We start from the raw sequence: 9,480 nt of genomic DNA, 5'->3' as shown, positions 1-9,480 counted from the left end.
TTAGGATCTTTGCTGATGCTGGTTGTCTTGGTTCCTGGGATCAGCCTCCCTGGGTGTGCTTGGTAGGCTTCTCCTTCCAGGGTCCAACCCAGTCACTACCAAGGAGTTGGGTCAGGTCTTGTGACTAGCAGGACACAAATCTCTATATCCTTCCTAATCATGGGGACTCTTCCTGTTCCTTCTTGCTGCTTCCACTTCCCCTAACTCCTCTTACTTCTGCAGGCCAATCTCCTCAATGAACTCAGAGTTTTGTAAACAGCTTTTTACTTTGAACTCTGTAACACAGAATTTGACTGAAGTAAGGGAGAACGAAGAACCACTTTTCTCTTGAGGTGGGATGAAAAATAAAAGAACAAAACAGCAATAACAGGTATTTATCTCATTCCTCTAAAGCAGCAATGACCAAACACAAATTAATATTGCAGTAAATTATCCTACCTACCCCTTTCCCAAGTCGTATTGCCTTTGAACACCATGGTGCACTTTCCTGCAAGATATTGCATATTTTTATCCAAGGAGAGACCCCATTTATCAAACTTCAATGTTGGGGCTTGGTCCAGGTAGGAGAATGGATGTCAAGTGTCCAACTACCAAGATGATTATGCTTTTTCTTGTTTCATTGGTTAATCTGGTAAATCAATTGGTTTTCTAATCTTAAAATTCCTGCATAACCAGCTTGTTCACAATATGTTTATTGCTGAATTTGATTTGCTAATTTTTAAAAGGACTTAAAAAAAAATCTATGTTTGTGACAGAGTTTGGCCATTAGCAGTCTTTTCCTGACTGCTGATTTTGCTGGCATCATAACATGACTTGGGGAGTGATCATTCTTCTTTTATTCTCTGGGAGGTTTATGTAAAGATTGGTTTTCTATTCGTTACATATTTGATAGAACTTGATAGTAAAACCTTATGCACCTGGTGTTTTCTCGTGAGATTAATTCTTGTCAGAATAAGTTTCTATTCATTCTTAAATCATTTTTTGGAGAGTTTATTTTCCCATTTTATTTAAGTTTCCAATTTATGAGCACAAGGTTAGTTACAATATCATCTTAACTTTTTATTTTCTGTAGCATCTGTAGTGCTGTCCCTTTGCTCATTCCTAACATTGTTTATTGTGTCTTCTCTCTCTTTCTTTTCCAGGTCAGCATTTTTGCCAGAGGTTTATTTATTAATGTCTCCATGAACCAACTTTTGGCTTTTTCTGACTCTCGTATATAAATTTTCTATTTTGTTAATTTTTGTTCTAATTATTTCCTTCTTCTACTTTCTTTGGGTTTATTCTATTATTCATTTTCTTAATTTGGATGGTTAGGAGATAAATTTTTAATCCTCCATTTAAATATAAATTTCCCTGTTAGTACTACAAGTTTTTATTACATTGTATTGTCAATATTGTTTAGTAGTTAATATTTTCTAATTTTTCTTATGGTTTATAGTTTGACTCTTAGGTGTTGTTTGAATTTTAAATTTAAAATGTTACAGAGATCTTCTGATCATCTTTTTGTTATTGACTTATAATTTTATTATCATGAGAAAAGGTGGACTCTATGATATTTATTTTTTGAAATTAGTTGAGGTTGCTTTATGGCCACCAATGTGGTAAATTTTCATAAATATTCCATCTATGCTTCAAAAGAATCTGTATTCTCACTTGCTAGGTTCAGTGTTCTATTTATGTCCATTAGATAAAATCTGTCACTTGTTTTGTTCAAATTTCCTGTCTTGTTATGCTTATTAATCTGCTTGACATATCAGTGACTGAGAAAGATCTGTTAAAAATCTCCCATGGTGATGGTGGATTTGTTAATTCCAGTCAATTTTTGTCTCCCAAAGGTTTGAGGCTGTTAGAACTTTTATATCATCTTGTGGAATAAAAAATTTCATCATTATATGATGACCTTCTTTGTCTCTAGTACTACATTTTGCCTTAATAACAAATCTGTCTAATAATAATAAGACTACATCAGCTTTCTTTTGGTTAAGTCGTCACTGGAATTCATCTTTCATCCTTTTATTTTTAACTTTTCTGTGTCCTTATGTTTTAGGTGTTTCTCTTGTAAAGAATATAGAGCTATTTTTGTTTTATTTTTAATTCTAAAATAGCTTTTTTTTGTCATTTAACTGGAGAATGTGGTTTGTTTGCATTTTTATAATTATTAATATATTTGGAATTATTTCCTTTTTGCTATTTTATGTTTTCTATTTGTCCCACTTTTTTCTCTTTTACTTTTTTTCATGTCTTCTTTTGAATTATTTAAATTTTTCTTTTAATTTTTTCCATTAATTGGAAACTTATACCTTCTGTGATTGGTCTTTTAGTGGTTACCCTGAAATAATTTAACAGGCATCCTCATAATGCTTAAAGTTAAACAGTATCTTTATCCTCCTCATTAATATGTAAATACCTTAAAACTCTTAAATTCCATTACTGCTTTCTAACATGTATTACTCTTGTCCAATATTTTACTTTTATCTTTTTTAGTTAATCCATCAAAAATAAGACATTATTATTGTTTCACACAATGTTTATTTAGATTTATCTTCATACTTTTCAATATTTATGTTTACCATTCATTCTTGCATCTATACCCTTCCATCAGAGATCATTTGCTATCTGCCTATAGTGCATTCATTATAATTTTTTTTTAATGAGGATCTGTTTGTATTAAAGCAGGTGCCTGGGTGGCACAAATGGTTTGTGTTCAACTACTAACTTAAAGGTTAGTGATTCAAACTCACCCAGCAGCACTGCGAAAGAAAGGCCTGGAAATATGCTTCCATAAAGATTACAGCCAAGAAAACCTTCTGGAGTAGTTCTACTCTCTAACACACGGAGTATCCATGAGTTGGAATCAACATGACAGCATGAGTTTGGTTGGTTTTTTGTTTGTGTTAAACATTCTTGGTTTTTATTTGTTTAAAAAGGTCTTCATTTTATCCCCAACTGATGAAAGATAGTTTTTCTGTGTATACATTTCTCAGTTAATTATTTTTTTGCATCACATAGAAGGTGGTACTCTGTTTTGTGGTTTTCATTGTGGTTGTTCTTATTACTCATCCTTTGCACATAATCTGTCTTTTCCCTCTGCCTGCTTTTTTTTTTTAAATTGTGCTTTAAGTGAAGTTTATAGTTCAAGTCAGTTTCTCATACAATAATTTATACACACATTGCTATCTGACCCTAGCTGCTCTCCCTATAATGTGACAACACACTCCTCCTTTCCACCCCAGATTTCTCATATCCATTCAACCAGTTGCTGTCCCTTTTTGCCTTCTCATCTTCCATCTGGACAGGAGCCGCTCATTTAGTCTCATGTATCTACTTGAGCTAAGAAGCACTCTTCATGAGTATCATTTTATGTCCCATGGTCCAGTCCAATCTTTGTCTGAAGAGTTAGCTTTGGGAATGGTTTCAGTTCTGGGCTAATGGAGAGTCCAGGGGCCATTTCTTCCAGGGTCCCTCCAGTCTCAGTCAGACTATTAAGTCTAGTCTTTTTACTAGAATTTGAGTTCTGCACCCTACTTTTCTCCTGCTCCGTCAGGGACTCTCTGTTATGTACCCTGTCAGGGCGGTCATTGGTGGTAGCCGGGCACCATCTAGTTATTTTGTCTCAGGCTCATGCAGTCTCTGGTTTATGTATCCCTTTCTGTCTCTTGGCTAATATTTTCCTTGTGTCTTTGGTGTTCTTCATTCTCCTTCGGTCCAGGTTGGTTGGGACTGATTGATTTATCTTAGATGGCTGCTCGCTAGCTTTTATCACCTCAGGCGCCACTCACCAAAGTGGGATGCAGAACGTTTTGTTAGTAAACTTTGTTATGCCAGTTGACCTAGATGTCCCCTGAAAGCATGGTCCCCAGACTCCCACCCCTGCTACTCTGTCCTTTGAAGTGTTTGGTTGCATTCAGGAAACTTCTTAGCTTTTGGTTTAGTCCAATTGTGCTAACTTCCCTTGTATTGTGTGTTGTCTCTCTCTTCACCTAAGATAATTCTTATCTACTATCTAGGTAGTGAATACTCCTCTCCCTCCCTCCCCACCCTCGTAACCATCAAAGATGTTTTCTTCTGTGGTTAAACCATTTCTTGAGTTCTTATAATAGTGGTCTCATACAATATTTGTCCTTTTGTGACTGACTAATTTCACTCAGCATAATGCCTTCCAGATTCATCCATGTTATGAGATGTTTTGCAGATTCATCATTGTTCTTTATCATTGAATATTATTCCATTGTGTGAATATACCATAATTTGCTTATCCATTCGTCTGTTGATGGCCACCTAGGTAGTTTCTATCTTTTTGCTGTTGTGAACAGTGCTGCAATGAACATGGGTGTGCATATATCTATTCGTGTGGTGGCTCTTATTTCTCTAGGATATATTCCAAGGAGTGGGATTGCTGGAATGTATGGCACTTCTATTTCTGGCTCTTTAGGGAAGCACCGAATCGATTTCCAAAGTGGTTGTAACATTTTACATTCCCACCAGCAGTGTATAAGTGTTCCAGTCTCTCTACAACCTCTCCAACATTTATTATTTTGTGTTTTTTTGATTAATGTTAGCCTTGTTGGGGTGACAAGGTATCTCATTGTAGTTTTGATTTGCATTTCTCTAATGGCCAATGATTGTGAGCATTTCTTCATGTATTTGGTAGCCGCCTGAATGTCTTCTTTGTTGAAGTACCTGTTCATATCCTTTGCCAGTTTTTTAATTGCGTTATTTGTCTTTTTGTTGTTGAAGTTTTGCAGTATCTTGTAGATTTTAGAGATTAGATGCTGATCAGATTTGTCATAACCAAAATTTTTTTGCCAGTCTGTAGGTTGTTTTTTTACTCTTTTGGTGAAGTCTTTTGATGAGCATAAGTATTTGATTTTTAGGAGCTCCCAGTTATCTAGTTTCTCTTCTGGTGTTTGTACATTGTTACTTATGGTTTGTATTCTGCTTATGCCATGGGTTAGGGCCCCTAGCATTGTCCCTATTTTTTCTTCCGTGATCTTTATTGTTTTTGACTTTATATTTAGGTATTTGATCCGTTTTGAGTTAGTTTTTGTCAATGGTGTGAGGTATGGGTCTTCTTTCAGTTTTTTGCAGATGGATATCCACTTATGCCAGCCCCATTTGTTAAAGAGACTGTCTTTTCCCCACTTAACGGACTTTGGGCCTTTGTCAAATATCAGCTGCTTATAGGTGGATGAATTTACATCTGGATTCTCAATTCTGTTCCATTGGTCTATGTATCTGTTGTTGTACCAGTACCAGGCTGTTTTGACTACCATGATGGTATAATAGTTTCTAAAATCAAGTAGTGTGAGGGCTCCCACTTTGTTCTTTTTCAGTAATGCTTTACTTATCCTGGGCCTCTTCCCTTTCCGTATGATGTTGGTGATTTGTTTCTTCATCTCATTAAAAAATGCCATTGGAATTTGGATCAGGGTTGCATTGTATTTGTAGATTGCTTTGGGTAGAATAGACATTTTCATAATGTTGAGTCTTCCTGTCCATGAGCAAGGTATGTTTTTCCACTTATGGAGGTCTGTTTTGATTTCTTGCAGTAGTATCTTGTAGTTTTCTTTGTTTAGGTCTTTTACGTCTCTGGTTAGATTTATTCATAGGTGTTTTATCTTCTTGGGGGCTATTGTCAATAGTATTGATTTGGTGATTTCCTCTTTGAAGTTCTCTTTGTTGGTGTAGAGGAATCCAAATGATTTTTGTATGTTTATCTTGTATCCTGACACTTTGCTGAAATCTTCTATTAGTTCCAGTAGTTTTCTTGTGGATTCTTTGAGGTTTTCTGTGTATAAGATCATATCATCTGCAAATAGAGATACTTGACTTCTTCCTTACCAACTTGGATGCTCTTTATTTCTTTTTCTAGCCTAATTTCTCTGGCTAGGACCTCCAGCACAGTGTTTAATAAGAGTGGTGATAATGGTCATCCTTGTCTGTTACCCATTTTCAAAGGGGAATGCTTTCAGACTCTTTCCATTTAGGATGATGTTGGCTGTTGGCTTTGTATATATGCCCTTAATTATGTTGAGGAATTTCCCTTCCATTCCTATTTCGTTGAGAGTTTTTATCATGAATTGCTGTTGGACTTTGTCAAATGCCTTTTCTGCATCAATTGATAAGATCATGTGGTTTTTATCTTTTGTTTTATTTATGTGATGGATTACATTGATCGTTTTTCTAATGTTGTGCCATCCCTGCATACCTGGTATGAATCCCACTTGGTCATGATAAATTATTTTTTGATATGTTGTTGAATTCTATTGGCTAGAATTTTGTTGAGGATTTTTGTGTCTATGGTCCTGAGGAATATTGGTCTGTAATTTTGTTTTTTTTGTGGGTCTTTACCTGGTTTTGGTATCAGGGTTATGCTGGCTTCATAGAATAAGTTTGGAAGTATTTCCATCGTTTTCTATGCTCTGAAATACCTTTAGTAATAGTGGTGTTAACTCTTCTCTGAAAGTTTGGTGGAATTCTCCAGTGAAACTGTCTGGGCCAGGCCTTTTTGTTGTTGGGAGTTTTTAAATTACATCTTTTCTTTTGTTATATGTGTATTTAGTTGTTCTACCTCTGTTTGTGTTAGTTTAGGTAGGTAATGTGTTTCTAGAAATTTATCCATTTCATCTAGGCTTTTAAATTTGTTAGAGTACAATTTTTCATAGTATTCTGTTATGATTCTTTTAATTTCAGCTGGATCTGTTGTGATATCTCCCATTTCATTTCTTATTTGGGTTATTTGCTTCCTCTCCTGTTTTTCTTTTGTCAGTTTGTCCAGTGATTTATCAATTTTGTGGATCTTTTCAAAGAACCAGTTTTTGGTCTTGTTAACTCTTTCAATTGTTTTTCTATTTCATTTAATTCCGCTCTAATTTTTATTATTTGTTTTCTTCTGGTGCCCGAGGACTTCTTTTGCTGCTCTTTTTCTATTTGTTCAAATTGTAGGGTTAATGTTTTGATTTTGTCTGTTTCTTCTTTTTGGATGTGTGCACATATTCCTATAAATTGACCTGTGAGCACTGCTTTTGCTGTGTCCCAAAGATTCTGGTAGGATGTGTTTTCATTCTCATTTGATTCTTCGAATTTCTTTATCCTGTCCTTAATTTCTTCTATAACCCAGTAGTTTTTGAATAAGGTATTGTTCAGTTTCCATGTGTTTGATTTTTTTCCCTAGCTTTTTCTGTTATTGATTTCCACTTTTATGGCTGTATGTCAGCAAAGATGCTTTGTGATCTTTCGATGCTTTGGATTCTGTTAAGGCTTGCTTTATGGCCTAATATGTGGTCTATTCTGGAGAATGTTCCATGTGCATTGGAAAAGAAAGTATACTTGTCTGCTATTGAGTGGAGTGTTCTGTACGTGTCTAGGAGGTCAAGATGGTTGATTGTGGCATTTAAACCTTCTATGTTTTTATTGAGCTTTTTTCTGGATGTTCTATCTTTCAGTGAAAGTGGTGTGGTGAAGTCTCCTACTATTATTGTGGAGCTGTCTATCTCTCTTTTCAATGCTGTTAGAGTTTATGTATTTTGGAGCCCTGTCGGGTGTATAAATATTTATTATGGTTATGTCCTCCTGGTGTGTTGACTCTTTAATCATTATATAGTGTCCTTCCTTATCCTTTGTGGTGGATTTGACTTTAAAATCTATTTTGTCAGAGATTAATATTGCCACTCCTACGCTTTTTTTAATTGTTGTTTACTTGATATATTTTTTCTGTCTTTTGAGTTTTAGTTTGTATGTGTCTTTAAGTCTAAGGTGTGTCTCTTGTAGTCAGCGTATAGACAGATTGTGTTTTTTTATCCATTCTGCCACTCTCTGTCTCTTTATTGGTGCATTTAGTGACTTTACGTTCAGGATAATTATTGATAGGCATGAGTATAGTACTGTCATTTTGATGTCTTTTTTTGTGTGTTGTTCACAGTTTCTTTGTTCCACTTAATTTTCTGTGCTGAGTTGTTCTTTGTTTCTTCTGTTCATCTTTTTCATTGTTGTTGATTTTGTATTTGCTGAGTCTTTCTTAAAATTTTTATTTATTTATTTATTTTGGTATTTGCTGAGTCTTTATATTTTGATGTGTAGCATTGTTAGTTTCCTTTGTGGTTACCTTAATATTTACCCCTGTTTTTCTAAGTTTAAACCAATCTTCTTTTTCTTTATATCATCTTGACTTCCTCTCCATATGAAAGATCTATGTCTACATTTTTTAATCCCTCTTTTTTGTTTTAATGTTGTCATCTTTTACATACTGACATCTCTGTTTCCCTATTTTCAGCTTTGATTTATTTTTGTGATTTCCCTATCTGGTTTTATGTCTGGTTGCTCTGTCCTGTGTTCTAGCCTCGGGTTGTTATCTGATGTTATTGATATTCTAACCAGAGGAGTCCTTTTAGTATTTCTTGTAATTTTGGTTTTTTTTTTTTTTTTTTTTTTAAGAATTCCATACACTTCTGTTCATCTGGAAATGCCCGAATTTCACCATCATATTTGAGAGACAGAGTTCCTGGATATAAAATTCTTGGCTAGCAATTTTTTTCTTTCTTTCAAGGCTTTATGTATGTCATCCCATTGCCTTCTTGCCTGCATGGTTTCTGCTGAGTAGTCTGAGCTTAGTCTTATTGACTCTCCTTGGTAGGTGACTTTTCATTTATCCCTAGCCACTCTTAAAATTCTCTCTTTATCTTTGGTTTTGACAAGTTTTTTATAATATGTACTGGTGACTTTCTTTTGGGATCTCCCTTATGTGGGGTTCGATGAGTGTCTTGAATAGACAGCTTCTCATCTTTCACGATATCAGGGAAGTTTTCTGCCAACAAATCTTCAACAATTCTCTCCGTTTTTTCTGTTATCCCCCCGTGTTCTGGAACTGCAATCACTTATAGGTTCTTGATAGAATCCCACATAATTCTTAGGGTTTCTTCTGTTTTTAAATTTTTTTTATCTGATTTTCCTCAAATAAGTTGGTGTCAAGTGCTTTATTTTCAATCTCACTGATTCTGATTTCTGTTGCCTCAATTCTGCTCCTATGACTTTCTATTGAGTTGTCTAATTCTGAAATTTTATTTTCAATCTCCTGGATTTCTGTTTGTTGTCTCTCTATGGATTCTTGCAGCCTGTTAAATTTGTCCTTGTGCTCCTCTGTAATCTTCTTAAGTTCCTCTATTTCTTTGTCTGTGTGTTCCTTGGCTTGTTCTGAGTTTTGAATGATCTCCTTCCTGATCTCTTGAAGAGTTCTCTATCTTAATCTTTTTTATTCTACCTCCAGTAATTCCAAGAAGTTCCCTTCCTCTGGAAAATTTCTTGATTCTTTGTTTTGGGAGCTTGCTGAAGCCATCATGGTCTGCCTCTTTATGTGATTTGATAGTGACTGTTTTCTCTGAGTCGTCAACAAGTTATCATATTTATTTATTTATTTTATGTTTACTTACTATATCCTAGCTTCTTATTTTGTTTTGTTTTGATATACCCAAATAGGCTGCCTGT

General features: G+C 34.9%; 1 protein-coding gene across 2 annotated transcripts in view; it reads left to right on the top strand.

The window, feature by feature from the left end:
- The window catches only part of WDFY4 (WDFY family member 4), a 403,681-nt gene that overhangs the window by 106,529 nt on the left and 287,672 nt on the right, over window positions 1-9,480 (top strand). The gene's annotated exons all lie outside the window — the stretch shown is intronic.

The sequence above is a fragment of the Trichechus manatus genome, unplaced genomic scaffold (genome assembly GCF_000243295.1).
Source record: "Trichechus manatus latirostris isolate Lorelei unplaced genomic scaffold, TriManLat1.0 scaffold00200, whole genome shotgun sequence".
In the NCBI taxonomy this organism is placed as follows: domain Eukaryota; kingdom Metazoa; phylum Chordata; class Mammalia; order Sirenia; family Trichechidae; genus Trichechus; species Trichechus manatus.
This window is presented reverse-complemented; position numbering and strand designations above follow the sequence as displayed.